The sequence below is a fragment of the Vicia villosa genome, linkage group LG3 (genome assembly GCF_029867415.1).
Source record: "Vicia villosa cultivar HV-30 ecotype Madison, WI linkage group LG3, Vvil1.0, whole genome shotgun sequence".
Classification (NCBI taxonomy): domain Eukaryota; kingdom Viridiplantae; phylum Streptophyta; class Magnoliopsida; order Fabales; family Fabaceae; genus Vicia; species Vicia villosa.
The window spans coordinates 171407702-171425625 of NC_081182.1; positions in this window are offsets into that span (position 1 = coordinate 171407702).

The following is a 17924-nucleotide window of genomic DNA, read 5'->3' on the forward strand; positions in this document are numbered from 1 at the left end:
TAGGTGTGAAATTGCATTCACGGAACAGTTGTTCTAAAGAATCAGAACTTTTAGATTCTGATTCCGGTGAATCAATGGGATTATTTTGAGAGGGGGTCATGATGGGTTCATAGTTAGCATGAGGAGGAGGTTGAGAAGTGGAGATATTTGAGTGAGGAGGAAAACGGGTTTGAAGGGGTTGGATATCAAGAACAAGAGTTTCAAAGGGATGGTCAGAAGCAGTGTTGATTATGGGTGAAGAAGGGGGAGTAAGAACATTGGTAAGGGGAGAAGAATGAGGGGTGAGAACATTGGTGTGTTGGGGTGATTCTGCTGGGGATGTTTCTGGTTGATTTTCTGGTTGAGGGGTAACCGGAACTTCTGTTGGTACAGGTTCTGAAATTAAAACAGAGACAGAGACAGGTTCAGAGATATGTATACCTTTGGATATCTTCTGAGACCCTTCAGAATCATCTTCGAGCCTTTTTCTTTTCTTCTTCTCATAGACAGATTTTACCTTGCCCAGAGCAATTTCTCTCTTTCTGGCAATTTCCTTCAGTTGCTCTTCCTTATTCAGCTCTTCTTGAAACACTTCTTCTACTTGCTGACTCACAACTTCAAGAAATTCTTCTTCTTCAACAATAACTTCCTTTTTCTTTTTAATTTTCTTCCTCTTCTTCTTTTCAACTTCCTTCTCATTCTCTGTTTTCTTAGACTTTCTCTTCTTCCTCTTTTTCTCGGCAGCTTCTTTTTCTATATTTTCAAATAATACATCTTGATTTTCTTCAGCAACAACTTCTTGATTACCTTCAACTTCAGCTTCTTCCAAAACAACATTCTCATCACCTTCTGCAGCAGCTTCTTCTTGAGTTTCCTTCTCCTTGATGACAGAAGGACGATCAAACTTGCGCTTTGTCCTACTTTCTTTGTTGACAACAACTTCTTGAGCAGCTTCTGAAACATCTTCTGAGACTGCAGGCCTGGAGGTAGAGGCTTTCTTACGACTGACTCCAGCATGAGCATCATTGGCACCATCTTCCTTGAGAGTGTTAAGATATTGAACCTTAACTTCTGGCAGGTCACTTCTGAAAAACGTTTCGAGCTTAGCAAGAACAGGACTTCTTCTGCTTCTTGCCCCAGGGAGAGGTTGAGGAACGTTTCTAATAACTTGAATAAGATTCATCTTTCTCAAGGTGTTGGCGTTTAAGAAACTTCATGTAGCAATAACAGGATCCTTTACAATTCCTTGGGCTTCCAAGTCTTCAATAGTCTTGGTATGAACTAGAAGATTGCTAATGATTCTTCCAAAAGGAATAATATTTCCTTTCTTCGTTCTGAACGCATTCCTGGAGTCCTTTACAGCATGCCACATGTGATTGAAAATGATGTAAATGATATCAACCTTCTTCTGAGTGCCAATGCAGTACATAATGTATTGTTGCTCTTTGTTGACAAAGTTTGGAGAATGGGTTGCTTTTCTGTGATAGAAGCACCCTAGAAGAATCTTAGTCTAGACTTTGTAAGTGACCTTCATATCTTTGACATCTTTTTTTTCTTCACATCTGTGTAAAGTTCAGTCAGAACAACATCCCAATCCGTTCTTTGATCAGATTCAAAGACACCAACAGGGTTTCTCAAATTGAACATCATTCTCAGAATGTTCTCAGTGATGACAACCATTCTTCCATGAACAAAAGATATGATTGCTTTAGGAGAAACAACAGCATGAACCCAAAATTCTTTTACCAGTTCTGGATAAACTGGTCCACAAAACTCAGAGAACAATGAAGTCCATCCTTGAAAGAGCATGTTATTCTTGAGACGGAACTCATGTTCTTCCAGATTGTCGAAATCAACAATTAACTCACAAATCACTTCTAACTCATTCCTTGGAATCGATCAAGTGATTACTGGAACAATCTGTTGTTCTTCTCCTTGTTGACGTTGCTGAGAAGAGGAACCAACGACTTGCGATGAAGAAGCAGCCATTTGAGCACAACTGAGATTACTGAGTTTCTTCTTGGGTTTGTGTTTAGGGTTAGAGAAGAGGGCAAACAAGTTGCAGAAATGCATGCAAGAAGAGAGAGAGAGAATGAGAGCGAAAAAGATAAACGTTATGATTTGAAATGAATATATAGAGGCGGATTTGAAAAAGAATGCAATAAATTTATGAGAATGAACAGTTAAAGAATCAATTGAAATCAAATGCATTAAATGATGAGTGACGTTAGGTGAGAGAACGTGATATTTGAAATGATTCACACAGTTACCTAGGGCGGCGTCCCATCAGTTTCACGCACGATTTTACCTATCATATGAACACGTGTTCACCATCAGAAAGCGCTTGGTGACAGCTGTTTTACATTGAATTTGCTTTTGATGAAAGGTGGAACTTCTCATCTTCTGATTTTGATCAAATATTTTGACTACCATTCTTTCGAAAAGATCTAGTTCTGATAGGATCATCTTTCTTTCCAAGAATGACATCTTCTGAGTGAGCAGATGTGAGCCTAGAAGATCTTCTGACTGTTGGCTCTTCAGAAATTTTGAGATTCTCTAAAGATGCAACAACTTGATCTTTTGATCCTTTGCTTCTGAGATCTTCAGTTTCTGATACTTTGCTTCTTGGTTCTTCAGCTTCTGAGATTGAGATATCTATATCTGCAAAATTCTCAAACTGCTTTGGCTTTTCAAGACCAAGCTTATCATCAAATCTGATATTGATTGATTCTTCTATAACCAATGTTTCAGTATTGTATACTCTTTAGCCTTTAGAGTGTCATACCCCAATTTTTGACCTTAAGATCAAATATCATTCATATCCCAATCATTAATCAAGAGCTTCACTTGGAAGTTTTGTTTGTGGTGTTGCACTCACCTCATCAATAAGAGGGACCGTCAAGCACCAATGATTGTTTATCTTGTATGCATATTATACTAACCCAAATACCAAAAATATTGCTTTGTTTCTTTGTAGGCTTTTGTTTTGTAGGTACCAAGCCAAGACATGCAATAAAGAAGGCATTTTCCACATTTTGGACTGATGAAATCGATTTCCCTCTTGGGTAAATCGATTTCCCTACAGCAATTTTCAACAAAATCACATTCTGGACAGCATGAAATCGATTTCCCTCCTGGGCAAATCGATTTCCCTAGTATATTTTGCGCCAAATTCTCTTCTGGAACAGAGTGAAATCGATTTCACTCCTGGGGGAAATCGATTTCCTTAAGGCGAAATTCAAAAACAATAGAGAGGGAAGCTTGATTTGATTTTGGCACCTATTTTCTTTGACCATTTTTGTCATTTTACCAATTTTCCAACTCACCAAAATAATTCCCTTCATTAATTCCATTTTAACCTCATTTTACCATTTTTTACCATTTAAATGCCACTTTAATCACCAATTAAACACAAGTTAATTAACTAAGAGCAAATGACCAAATTGCCACTACTCTTGCTCTCATCCTATAAATAGAGGCCACTACTCTCTCATTTCTCAAGCTTTGAGAGCCAAAAAAACCCCTTGCAATTTCTCTCCTCATCCTTACCAAATTCACCAAAGCTCTTTTTCTTTCATAAAGTTTGTGAGTCACATCTTGAACCTCACAAACTTTGAGCTAAACCACCATCCATTTCACTCTTTTTTTTCTTCAATTGTTGAGAGATCAAGATTTGTGTTGGTGATTCTTGAAGTAGATCTAAGTTTTGTTCAAGATTTGGTAATTTTCTTCATCCTTATTCATCCATCATAATGTGATTCTTTTGTGCTTGTGTGTGATGCATCTTTGATGCTATATTGGTCCTATTTGATGGTGATTTGATGGAAAATTCGTGCTCCAATTGATATGTGATCATAAGATGTTTGTATGTTTGCTCAAGTCAAGTTTTATGCTTCCTAATGCTGATTTTTTTGAAAACTGCACAGAGGAAATCGATTTCCTCCTTAGGGAAATCGATTTCCATTCCGTTTCTGCGCCAGATTTGAAAAACTGCACTCTGGAAATTGATTTCCCCTGCATGAAATCGATTTCCTGCTGGCAGAATGTGGTTTTTTGCCTTTTTTATGCTTGTTTTGGCTTCCTTCTTCCTCCACTTCATTAATATCATTGGATCTAGGATGTTGATAGGCTTGAAATGACCTAATCCATAATATTAGATGAATGATATTAATGATAGTGTGAGTTGATTATCTTTTTATGCATTTTATTTTTCTTCCTCTACTTCATTAATATCATTGGATCTAGGATGTTGATAGGTTTGAAAGGACCAAATCCATAATATTAGATGAATGATATTAATGATAGTGTGAGTTGATTTTACTTTATACATTTTATCTTCTTCTTCTCCTTTTTTTCTTTTGATCGATGAAAGTCTTAACACCTTGAGAATTCTTATGGATTCTTGGTAGAGACTAGATCGCTCCCTATTTTCTTTTCGTGCGGTATTGCTTTCGGAGAATGATCTACATATCATTTCTCTCGCATGCATTAGCACATAAAGTTTTGACCGGCCTCGTTGTAGGGTGATTTCTACATAAATCACTTGGCGATCTGCTTAACATAGCGCAATATTTCGTGTCCCGAATAAAAAAAGATCAAACATGGAAGAGAATTGTATGCGGTTGATTTAAGACTTATGGAAATTTATCGTGTAGTCGCTATGATTTTATCAAGCTTCTGATAAAGTTCCGTTGAATTTAAATCCGAGAACATCCTTCACTCACCATCGATCTTTACTACTAACTTTGATAACATACTTGACAAGTTTCAAGATGGTTATCTTTAACATCTAACAACTAACTTTAATTTCCGCAATTTATTATACCGCTCTTTATATTTCTCGCTTTATCGCTTTATTTTATCATTTCATCATATTTACATTCCGCTATTTTTCCTTTGTCCATTTGTACGTTTATATTTCCGCTATTTTCTCTTTGTCCATTTGGACACTATGTTTATATTTCCGCTATTTTCTCTTTGTCCATTTGGACACTATGTTTATGTTTCCGCCATTTTCTTTTTGTCCACTTGGACCATACTTTACTTTTATGCCAAAACACTAATAAATAACAAAAATATAAAAAACACCTAAGGCTCTCTTTTGGACTATTGGTTACTATGCCTAGCATTTTGGAGATTCGGACTTATGGACTTGGTGCCTCTGGACCCTCATTCCGTTATTACTCTGCTGTTATTCTGTGTGTCTGGTATTGGATTGTTGTCTGTTTGTATGTGCAGGTATTTCCTTGAAAGCCCTTGATGGTTAATTCCAAGGCATTGATATAAGGATTTTACCCGAAAACAGCCGTTACTCTGCCCGATTTTTGTCAGAATTTTAATGTGCTTAATGCAAAGTGGTGCTAAGACAATAAGTTCATCTGGATCCCCAAGTGATAATGTTGGTTTAGTATTGATATTCCAAAGGATGGGAAATCTACCTTGACTCATAATGTCAAGTGTTGGCTTCTTCTTCGGTTAGACCGTTCTTTTCCTTAGCTTTTATTTTACGCAATAGGATAGCCTCTTCATCTCCTCCCACTTATTAAATTTTCAAAATCTTCTCCCTTTTTCAAAAACCTTCTTATGTTTGCAATCATTTTCAAAAAGTTTTCTTTAAAAATATCTTTTGCCCTTAGTGGCTTTTTCTTCAAAAGTTTAGACACTGTTAATTGTCGAAACGAGTGGTTATACCCCACGATTTTGAAATTGATTGATATAATGAGATCTTTTCCGCGTGAGAGAGTTAGTGGCATACTCGTCGATTTTATCCGAGTTGGAGCCCTTCTTTCATTAGCGATGTAAAGAACTCGTTTGTTCTCATGCTCAAGATCAATGGCTGAGTATTTCTCTCCAACGACGATAAAGTGTTTATTCGTTTTAAAAATGTTTTCCCTTTAAAGCGGAACTACATTAGCTCTGACTTCTCCATTGCACCAAGGAGGTATGTAGGCACAAGGCTTAACGTCTTGCCGAGCTTATTTTAAAAATAAAACAAACCCTTTTTTAGCACACACAACACAGATTTTCAAAAAGGTTCCTGTGGAGTACCACAGATATGAGGGGTGCTTTAAACCTTCCCCTCATATAATCAACACCCGAACCTGAGTTCTCTTTCTTGTTTTAAAAACAAAACTTTGGGTTTTTCGTTCTTTTCCCTTTTCCTTTGAAAAAATAAAGCGCGGTGGCGATTTCAAATGAAATATTGATTCGAGTCAATCCCATGGCTTCGATATCAGATTTTCCCCGCTATAGAAAAATGGCGACTTCACTGGGGAAGTCAGTTTTAAGTGTGTTAAGCCTTTTTTTGTTTATTTGTGTGTTTTATCGGTATATATTGTTGTGTGCTTTATTTTTTTTCTTTTTTTTTCTTTTTGATGCTCGATGGTTCCTCTGTGATGAGATAAAGTTCTAATCCGAACTTTGGTGAGTAACTTGAGATAGGAGGTGGTAAGACCAATAGTTGCATGTCAGGAGCGATCCTTAACATGAGCATCATATGGTGGAACCCCAATCAGTGGAGGCCTCATGGAAGGTAGTAGAGGTTGTTACGAACCATCGTGATAACGCTATTACTTTCAATAGTGAGTGTCTGTAGAAGCTGAATGGCCTAGAACCCTTTTAACCAATCTAAGCCTTTTTAGGATGTAGTGCAGAATCAAGATCAAGTACCAATTTGAGCTTGTTGTCATGTGATACTATGCTCAGACGAGGTCTTTTTAGGCATATTATTGGCGCCCATGAGCAATTGTGCGTGCCGGTAATATCCGATAGAAGATTGAAAACTCTGGGAACCTTTGTAGAACCCGATCGGCAGGTACAAACTTCCTTAGATCATGCCTTTTGGGATGGTTAGACCCATGGCTCCATGCTCGTGACGTCGAACCTTTGAACTATGATCTTATGTGACCTTACGTACTCTTGATTGTGGTTGATGCATAAACCATGCATTCATGCATCCATGAAAACTCTTTTTCTTTTGATTTTCAAGGAACTTAGAGGTCTTTCCTTGTAAACATCATAAGTTTCATCAAACTCAATGGATCTTGGGTGTTGATGGGTGAAAATTCTAATCCACCAAAATGGATGATTGATTTTGATGATAACTTAATCGAAGCTTTAGTCCAATGTTTGAGTGTTTACAAGTTAATATCTTAAGTTCCTTGAAACTCAAAAATTAAAAATAAAAAAAAATATCATCTACATTGCATGCATCATTCTGCATTTGGTCCTACTTTCTAAAGAAGTTTTCCAGAGCCTTATTTCCTTTCTCCTGGTAGCATCAGTACAACGCTCGTGCTAAGAAGAAATGGAAAGCATCAAACAGGAGATTCTTGAACTCCGCGAAGAGGTGATTACTCTGAAGGCTGGTATGGAGCATCTGACTGCTCTGGTTGAGACTCTAGTTGCTTCCTAAGTCAATCCTCCTATGATGGAAGAAAGGATGGCAAAGGTCTTTCTTGAAACTCTAAACTCATCCTTTCTTGAGGGGATAGTAGTCCGTACACCTACTGACTCCCGTGGAGAGGTGGATATGAATGCGCTTCTAGAAAATGATGTCCGAAATGAGTGTTTGCTTGAAAAAGGTAACTCAGTTGGTAGTGTGAAGAAGTTTGGTAATGACTTTACAAAGAAGAGAATCAGGGGAGGAAACAATCATCATCAACATCAGCATGTTTCCTATGTCATTCCTGTATCCAATTCAGTTCATGCAATTCCAGATTATCAGCAGAGTACTCGTCAACGAGCTCCTCCACCGAACGAGCAAAATCAACCTCAAAAGGGGAATTTTGGTCCTATCCCCATGACTTACACAGAATTGTACCCTGCTTTGATTCGTAAGAATTTGGTTCAGATAAGGTCACCGCTTCCTGTTCCCGAGAAACTCCCTTGGTGGTATAAAGCTGATGTCACTTGTGCTTTTCATCAGAATGCTCCTGGACATGACTTAGAGGATTGCTGGCCTCTCAAGATTGAAGTTCAAAGATTGACTCGTGCTGGTATTTTGTCTTTCCGAGACATTGGCCCTAATGTTCAAAACAATCCCTTGCCAAAGCATGAATGAATCACTATTGATGGTATCCTGAAGTTTGAAAGATGTTTCCTTCAGCACAAACCCAGATGGAGAGAGTTTTCTCAGTTTTTAGTATTCTTATTGATTTCCATTTGTCATATTTCTTATTTTTCAATGCATTGTTTGCATGTAGAAACTTGTTTATTTTTGAATGTTAATGCTAATGCAATGATAATTTTTGTCTTGAAGTAATCCATTCGTTTCACTCATGTTTATTTGTTTTTATGCATTATGATACCAATTACTTTTGCCAAACTCTTGCTTATGCAAAGATTGGAAGGAGGATGATGATCTGAAAACGCAAAATTTCTGGTTGTATGCTTTTGAATAAAACCCTGTTTATGATGTACAGGCATTGTTTCAAATTCCCAAACACCGGAGATATAAGGAAGATAATCCCTTGTTAACCCCTTTGAGCCTTGAAGTAGGAGTTTCTTTTCTGAACGAAAAACCCTAATTTTTAACCTGGGGCAGGGTAGTGTTCAGTTGATTTGACCAAGTGTTCAGATTTCAAAAAGGATTGTGCATCCAAGGGTCGAATACGTCATATCCACATCAAAGGATGGATCATGGGAAACCACAATGGTTATTCCCCATGCATCAAAAGGCTGGAAAATGTGAAACCACAATGGTTATCCTCCATCAGCCAAGAAATGAGGAAGTCACAACCCTCTCAACAAGTCAAGACAAAGTAAATGTCACACGATTTGTTCAAATCAAAAGATTAAAAAGGAAAGACAAAAGAAAGAAGAAAAAAGCTCGCTAAGTCAAAAACTTGAAAACAAGTGACTTAGGCAAAAGTTAGAGCATCCCGCTGGACGACCAATTCAAAAGAATAAGTCCAGGCAAAAGTTAGGGAAATAAATAAAAAAAAAGAGGAAAAAGTGAAAAGTGAAAAGAAAGGACTACCCTTAAAAGTCCTCAACGGTGAACAAATCTGTGTGAATACAAAAAAGAAGACAAAAGGGTGACTGCTACTTCAAGAAAGCTTCATTAGGTCCTTAATGGCACAAAATCCTTTTGAGAGATGAATACTCATGTTGAATTAACTGAACATAGGACTGGAGAACATCACGAAGTTGGGGTGGGCTAAATAAACTTTGAGCCTAAAAATCTTTTTTTTCTGAAAACCGTGAACCAGGCCACGTTACAACCCTCAAAAGTCCTAATTGAAGCAGGGTTTATTTCAAAAGCATACTTAAACAAGAAAGCGCTCCTGACTCCTATCGGTTATGTTGAAAACATGTGTTGGTATCATATGCATACAAAAATCAATGTCATTCCTTAACCAGTGATTCATTCACAAGGTTTTGCGGAATCTTTTTAATAAAACTTCAAGACTTACATAATTGTTGCATTTTCATTATCATTCTCAGAATAAACACTTTTCTGCTTGCAAACATTCGTTTGACATCCAGGAAGTTTACATCTGATCATTAGTAGAAAACTAAAACATTGCCAAGGGCATGTTGTTTTCCCAGTATAATGCTTTTGCAAGTTTGATTACCATCATGGGGCAAAGCTCGAAGGCTTTGTCGAGTAAAAGAATGTGCCAAGTTTAGTCGATCTGGGGCAGCTACGTCGAGATTTGACAAATCTCTCCAAAAATCTATTGATCTGGGGCAGATTATTCGAAGTCTTCATGACGCCAAGGATCTCTACGAACCTTTTTGACGTAGTTTCCTTTCATAGACCATGTAGTATGGGGCAAGTTGTGAATCAGAAGTTACCTTGATCACCTCATTAGCTTGAAGTACAAAGGTTGTTGCCATGATTAGTCCAGAGTATGTCACTCTCTACCAAGAAGTTTTGAGACAACGGTTGACTGTTGGGTTTTCTTTCTCACCTTGTGTTGAGTTTTGAACTAAAATCCCCCGCATGTTAAATTGTTTGCTTTGATGTTAACTTCTTATTTCCTCTGCAAGTTTGGAATGGTGATTTTCTCCAAAGAAATTTTCTCTGATTCCCCATAATAGAGCTTGATGTGTTGTCCAATCTTTTTGATAAGAAGAAGATGATCTGTAAATTCCTCGCAGAGATTGATAATCCCCACTAAGTTTGTTCCTCGTGGAAGAATTTTGCTTCGGTGTTCCTCCCCAGCTCATTTGTCAGGATGGAATTCATCCCCAGTTGAGTTTATTCCTCAAGGGGAAAAGCTTTGTTTGACCATTTCTATCCAGTTTGTTCTTGGAGTTGAACTTTGGTCTCTTGCAATACTATTTTGAACCTCTCTAGGCTGGGAAACCTAGATTGAGGAGGCATTTATTTTGCATCTCTTAAGGATTATGCTTTCCTCAACAATGGAAAATTCATTTGTGATTGATGTTCTTATCAAATATTGAAAGGCTTATTTCCCGACAGTGTTGTCATTGCACTCCGTTGTAATTGGTACTTGAAAGCAAGGGGCAGGTTCTGTCCTTAGCATGTTTTGTTGACAACAAATGCAAGCCTCTTTATTTGAGCAAGTTTGTATGTCTCCACATATTAATCTTATCTTCCAATCAAGTGATAATCTCTCATACTTTATGAACTTCTTGATTCCAAGTGGAAGAAGCTCAGCAAATGGTAAGTCTCTTCAGTGTAAGTGACAGTTTGCATCCAAATGGAAGAAGCTCGGCAAATGGTAAGTCCCTTCATCAGAAGTGACAGTTTGCATCCAAATGGAAGAAGCTCAGCAAATGGTAAGTCTCTTCAGTGTAAGTGACAGTTTGCATCCAAATGGAAGAAGCTCAGCAAATGGTAAGTCCCTTCATCAGAAGTGACAGTTTGCATCCAGTTCCTTTTCTCAAGCCCTGTCCTTGATTAAAGAAGAAGTTGATCCCTATTCTTAGAGGCAGCTTATTATTCTCAGTAGCTCATCGTCAACTATTGAGGCGGTAATTCAATTTTCTCCCACCTTCAACTATTGAGTTGGTAGCTCACCTTCAGTGGAACGTTGGTGTATCTTGTTATCTTCATCGTCAGTGGTACGTCGATGAATTATCCCTTTTTATATCATCAGTGGTACGGTGGTATATCTCTTCATGCCTTCAGTGGAACGTTGGTATGTGTTATCGTCAGTGGTACGGCGGTACATCTCTTTCATCGTCAGTGGTACGTCGATGTATCTTTCTTCAATACCTTCAGTGGAACGTTGGTATATGTTATTGTTAGTGGTACGACGATACATCTCTTTCTACCTCCAGTGGGACGTTGGTAGTTCACCTTCAGTGGAACGTTGGTGTATTTTGTTATCTTCATCGTCAGTGGTACGTCGATGTATTTTTCTTCAATACCTTCAGTGGAACGTTGGTATGTGTTATCGTTAGTGGTACGGCGATACATCTCTTTCTACCTCCAGTGGGACGTTGGTAGTTCACCTTCAATGGAACGTTGGTGTATTTTGTTATCTTCATCGTTAGTGGTACGTCGATGTATTTTTCTTCAATACCTTCAGTGGAACGTTGGTATGTGTTATCGTTAGTGGTACGGCGATACATCTCTTTCTACCTCCAGTGGGACGTTGGTAGTTCACCTTCAATGGAACGTTGGTGTATTTTGTTATCTTCATCGTCAATGGTACGTCGATGTATTTCTCTTCAATACCTTCAGTGGAACGTTGGTATGTGTTATCGTTAGTGGTACGGCGATACATCTCTTTCTACCTCCAGTGGGACATTGGTAGTTCACCTTCAATGGAACGTTGGTGTATTTTGTTATCTTCATTGTCAGTGGTACGTCGATGTATTTCTCTTTAATACCTTCAGTGGAACGTTGGTATGTGTTATCGTTAGTGGTACGGCGATACATCTCTTTCTACCTCCAGTGGGACGTTGGTAGTTCACCTTCAGTGGAACGTGGGTGTATTTTGTTATCTTCATCGTCAGTGGTACGTCGATGCATTTCTATTCATATCATCAGTGGAACGATGGTGTGTTCTCTGTTAACGAAGGATAGGTATTCTGATTCCCCAGTGAAAGAGGATGCATATTTATCATCCCCAGTGAAAGAGGATGTCCCCTTTTCTCACCCTAGTGAAAGGTGATGCTTTAACCTCTCTGGCGCGAAATGTTTTCCCCTGTGAAGTTTCTTTTCCCAGCAAAGTTTTGTCTCTCCAACAGATTCTTATCTTCCCCGTGGAATTCTTCCCACAAAGACATTTTGTGTTCCCAGTGGATTTCCTTTGCATCCCCAGTGTTGCTATGTTTCATCATCATCATATAACCTTTGCATTGCATCTTAGGATCAAAAATTGTGTGTTTTATATATTTAAGTCTCTTCAATCTCGTCAAAATGAAGATTTGCAATCATCGTACCTCCGGATCGAAGAAACTTAAATAGGGGCATCTGTCATACCCCAATTTTTGACCTTAAGATCAAATATCATTCATATCCCAATCATTAATCAAGAGCTTCACTTGGAAGTTTTGTTTGTGGTGTTGCACTCACCTCATCAATAAGAGGGACCGTTAAGCACCAATGATTGTTTATCTTGTATGCATATTATACTAACCCAAATACCAAAAATATTGCTTTGTTTCTTTGTAGGCTTTTGTTTTGTAGGTACCAAGCCAAGACATGCAATAAAGAAGGCATTTTCCACATTTTGGACTGATGAAATCGATTTCCCTCTTGGGTAAATCGATTTCCCTACAGCAATTTTCAACAAAATCACATTCTGGACAGCATGAAATCGATTTCCCTCCTGGGCAAATCGATTTCCCTAGTGTATTTTGCGCCAAATTCTCTTCTGGAACAGAGTGAAATCGATTTCACTCCTGGGGGAAATCGATTTCCTTAAGTCGAAATTCAAAAACAATAGAGAGGGAAGCTTGATTTGATTTTGGCACCTATTTTCTTTGACCATTTTTGTCATTTTACCAATCTTCCAACTCACCAAAATAATTCCCTTCATTAATTCCATTTTAACCTCATTTTACCATTTTTTACCATTTAAATGCCACTTTAATCACCAATTAAACACAAGTTAATTAACTAAGAGCAAATGACCAAATTGCCACTACTCTTGCTCTCATCCTATAAATAGAGGCCACTACTCTCTCATTTCTCAAGCTTTGAGAGCCAAAAAACCCCTTGCAATTTCTCTCCTCATCCTTACCAAATTCACCAAAGCTCTTTTTCTTTCATAAAGTTTGTGAGTCACATCTTGAACCTCACAAACTTTGAGCTAAACCACCATCCATTTCACTCTTTTTTTTCTTCAATTGTTGAGAGATCAAGATTTGTGTTGGTGATTCTTGAAGTAGATCTAAGTTTTGTTCAAGATTTGGTAATTTTCTTCATCCTTATTCATCCATCATAATGTGATTCTTTTGTGCTTGTGTGTGATGCATCTTTGATGCTATATTGGTCCTATTTGATGGTGATTTGATGGAAAATTCGTGCTCCAATTGATATGTGATCATAAGATGTTTGTATGTTTGCTCAAGTCAAGTTTTATGCTTCCTAATGCTGATTTTTTTGAAAACTGCACAGAGGAAATCGATTTCCTCCTTAGGGAAATCGATTTCCATTCCGTTTCTGCGCCAGATTTGAAAAACTGCACTCTGGAAATTGATTTCCCCTGCATGAAATCGATTTCCTGCTGGCAGAATGTGGTTTTTTGCCTTTTTTATGCTTGTTTTGGCTTCCTTCTTCCTCCACTTCATTAATATCATTGGATCTAGGATGTTGATAGGCTTGAAATGACCTAATCCATAATATTAGATGAATGATATTAATGATAGTGTGAGTTGATTATCTTTTTATGCATTTTATTTTTCTTCCTCTACTTCATTAATATCATTGGATCTAGGATGTTGATAGGTTTGAAAGGACCAAATCCATAATATTAGATGAATGATATTAATGATAGTGTGAGTTGATTTTACTTTATACATTTTTTCTTCTTCTTCTCCTTTTTTTCTTTTGATCGATGAAAGTCTTAACACCTTGAGAATTCTTATGGATTCTTGGTAGAGACTAGATCGCTCCCTATTTTCTTTTCGTGCGGTATTGCTTTCGGAGAATGATCTACATATCATTTCTCTCGCATGCATTAGCACATAAAGTTTTGACCGGCCTCGTTGTAGGGTGATTTCTACATAAATCACTTGGCGATCTGCTTAACATAGCGCAATATTTCGTGTCCCGAATAAAAAAAGATCAAACATGGAAGAGAATTGTATGCGGTTGATTTAAGACTTATGGAAATTTATCGTGTAGTCGCTATGATTTTATCAAGCTTCTGATAAAGTTCCATTGAATTTAAATCCGAGAACATCCTTCACTCACCATCGATCTTTACTACTAACTTTGATAACATACTTGACAAGTTTCAAGATGGATATCTTTAACATCTAACAACTAACTTTAATTTCCGCAATTTATTATACCACTCTTTATATTTCTCGCTTTATCGCTTTATTTTATCATTTCATCATATTTACATTCCGCTATTTTTCCTTTGTCCATTTGGACGTTTATATTTCCGGTATTTTCTCTTTGTCCATTTGGACACTATGTTTATATTTCCGCTATTTTCTCTTTGTCCATTTGGACACTATGTTTATGTTTCCGCCATTTTCTTTTTGTCCACTTGGACCATACTTTACTTTTATGCCAAAACACTAATAAATAACAAAAATATAAAAAACACCTAAGGCTCTCTTTTGGACTATTGGTTACTATGCCTAGCATTTTGGAGATTCGGACTTATGGACTTGGTGCCTCTGGACCCTCATTCCGTTATTACTCTGCTGTTATTCTGTGTGTCTGGTATTGGATTGTTGTCTGTTTGTATGTGCAGGTATTTCCTTGAAAGCCCTTGATGGTTAATTCCAAGGCATTGATATAAGGATTTTACCCGAAAACAGCCGTTACTCTGCCCGATTTTTGTCAGAATTTTAATGTGCTTAATGCAAAGTGGTGCTAAGACAATAAGTTCATCTGGATCCCCAAGTGATAATGTTGGTTTAGTATTGATATTCCAAAGGATGGGAAATCTACCTTGACTCATAATGTCAAGTGTTGGCTTCTTCTTCGGTTAGACCGTTCTTTTCCTTAGCTTTTATTTTACGCAATAGGATAGCCTCTTCATCTCCTCCCACTTCTTAAATTTTCAAAATCTTCTCCCTTTTTCAAAAACCTTCTTATGTTTGCAATCATTTTCAAAAAGTTTTCTTTAAAAATATCTTTTGCCCTTAGTGACTTTTTCTTCAAAAGTTTAGACACTGTTAATTGTCGAAACGAGTGGTTATACCCCACGATTTTGAAATTGATTGATATAATGAGATCTTTTCCGCGTGAGAGAGTTAGTGGCATACTCGTCGATTTTATCCGAGTTGGAGCCCTTCTTTCATTAGCGATGCAAAGAACTCGTTTGTTCTCATGCTCAAGATCAATGGCTGAGTAATTCTCTCCAACAACGATAAAGTGTTTATTCGTTTTAAAAATGTTTTCCCTTTAAAGCGGAACTACATTAGCTCTGACTTCTCCATTGCACCAAGGAGGTATGTAGGCACAAGGCTTAACGTCTTGCCGAGCTTATTTTAAAAATAAAACAAACCCTTTTTTAGCACACACAACATAGATTTTCAAAAAGGTTCCTGTGGAGTACCACAGATATGAGGGGTGCTTTAAACCTTCCCCTCATATAATCAACACCCGAACCTGAGTTCTCTTTCTTGTTTTAAAAACAAAACTTTGGGTTTTTCGTTCTTTTCCCTTTTCCTTTGAAAAAATAAAGCGCGGTGGCGATTTCAAATGAAATATTGATTCGAGTCAATCCCATGGCTTCGATATCAGATTTTCCCCGCTACATAGAGCGTTCAAAATATCCAAGAAGGAAACACTTATGTTCCTTAGAATCAAACTTACGAAGATGATCTTTAGTATTCAGAATGAAACAAACACATCCAAAAGGATGAAAATATGAAATGTTGGGCTTTCTGTTCTTCCACAATTAATAGGGAGTCTTATTTAGAATAGGTCTTATAGAGATTCTATTCTGAATATAACATGTAGTATTTATTGCTTCTGCCTAGAAATGCTTAGCCATATTGGTTTCATTGATCATGGTTCTGGCCATTTCTTGTAGAGTCCTATTCTTTCGCTCTACAACTCCATTTTGCTGTGGAGTTCTAGGGCAAGAGAAATCATGGGCAATACCATTTTCTTTGAAGAACTCCTCAAAGAATCTGTTCTCAAATTCGCCACCATGATCACTTTTGACCTTTATGATTTTGCACTCCTTCTCAGATTGAATCTGAGTGCAGAATTCAAAGAACACTGAATGAGACTCATCCTTGTGTTTTAAGAACTTTACTCATGTCCAGCGGCTATAATCATCTACGATGACTAATCCACATTTCTTCCCTCTGACAGATGCTGTTTTGACTGGTCCAAACAGATCAATGTCCAGAAGTTCTAGCGGCCTAGAGGAAGAGACAACATTCTTAGATTTGAATGCAGGTTTGGAGAACTTGCCCTTCTGACATGCTTCGCAAAGAGCATCTGATTTGTATTTCAGATTTGGGAGTCCTCTCACCAGATTTAGTTTGTTAATCTGAGAAATCTTTCTCAAACTAGCATGGCCTAATCTTCTGTGCCAAACCCATTGCTCTTCACTAATAGACATAAGGCAAGTCACCTTCTGCTTCTCAAGATCAAAAAGATCAATCTTATAAATGTTGTTTTTTATCTTGCTTGTAAATAGGATTGAGCCATCCTTCTGACTTACAACCTTGCAAGACTTTTGATTGAAGATTATGTCATAACCATTGTCACTTAATTGACTTATGGACAATAAGTTATGCGCTAATCCTTCTACAAGAAGTACATTAGACATGGAAGGAGAGTTACTAGTACTTATGGTTCCAGAGCTAATAATCTTGCCTTTCTGATCTCCTTCAAACTTGACTTCTCCAGCGGGCTTAAGCACCAGGTCTTGGAACATAGACATTTTTCCCGTCATGTGTCGCGAGCACCCAGAGTCCAGGTACCATGACATGTTGTGCTTTGTCTTCTTTGCTGCCAAGGATATCTGCAACAAAAATTATCTTCTCCTTAGGTACCCACAACTTCTTGGGTCCTTTCTTGTTAGTTTTCCTCAAGTTCTGATTGAACTTGGGTTTAGCATAATAAACAACAGGAGGTACAACATGATATTCCTTAGGTTTAGCAGCATGATATTTTCTAGGTTGTGTCACATGCTTCTTAGTGTGTGTAACATGAAAGCTTTTGGCATGTGAAGTGAGCCTAATATCATGTGATTGGACATACTTGAACTGATCATACAATGGTTTGTATGTGATTTTCATATCATCTACAGGTTCAAGTTTGTGTGGGGTATCACCCTCATAGCCAATGCCAACTCTTTTGTTTCCAGAAACACCATATATCATAGAAGCAATATGACTTCTGCCAATACTTCTAGATAAGAACTTTCTAAAGCTCGAGTCATATTCTTTCAGAATATGATTGAGACTAGGAATGGATTTTTCTGAGTCAGAAGAAGATCCAATATCTTTGGATAATTTTAAAACTTTTTCCTTCAGTTCATAATTTTCCACTTCCAGCTTCTTAGTTTCAGAATCAAATAGCTTTTTCAGCTTTTTGTATTTGATACTAAGATGAGCCTTGAGTTCCAGAAGTTCTATTAAACTGGAAACTAACTCTTCTCTAGACAGTTCAGAAAATACCTCTTCAGAATCTAATTCTGATGTAGAATCTGATCCATCATCAATTGTGGCCATCAGTGCAATGTTTGCCTGCTCGCCTTCAGAGTCTGATTCTGATTCTGAATCCGAATCATCCCATGTTGCCATAAGACCTTTCTTGTTATGAAACTTCTTCTTGGGATTCTCCTTCTGAAGTTTTGGACACTCATTCTTGT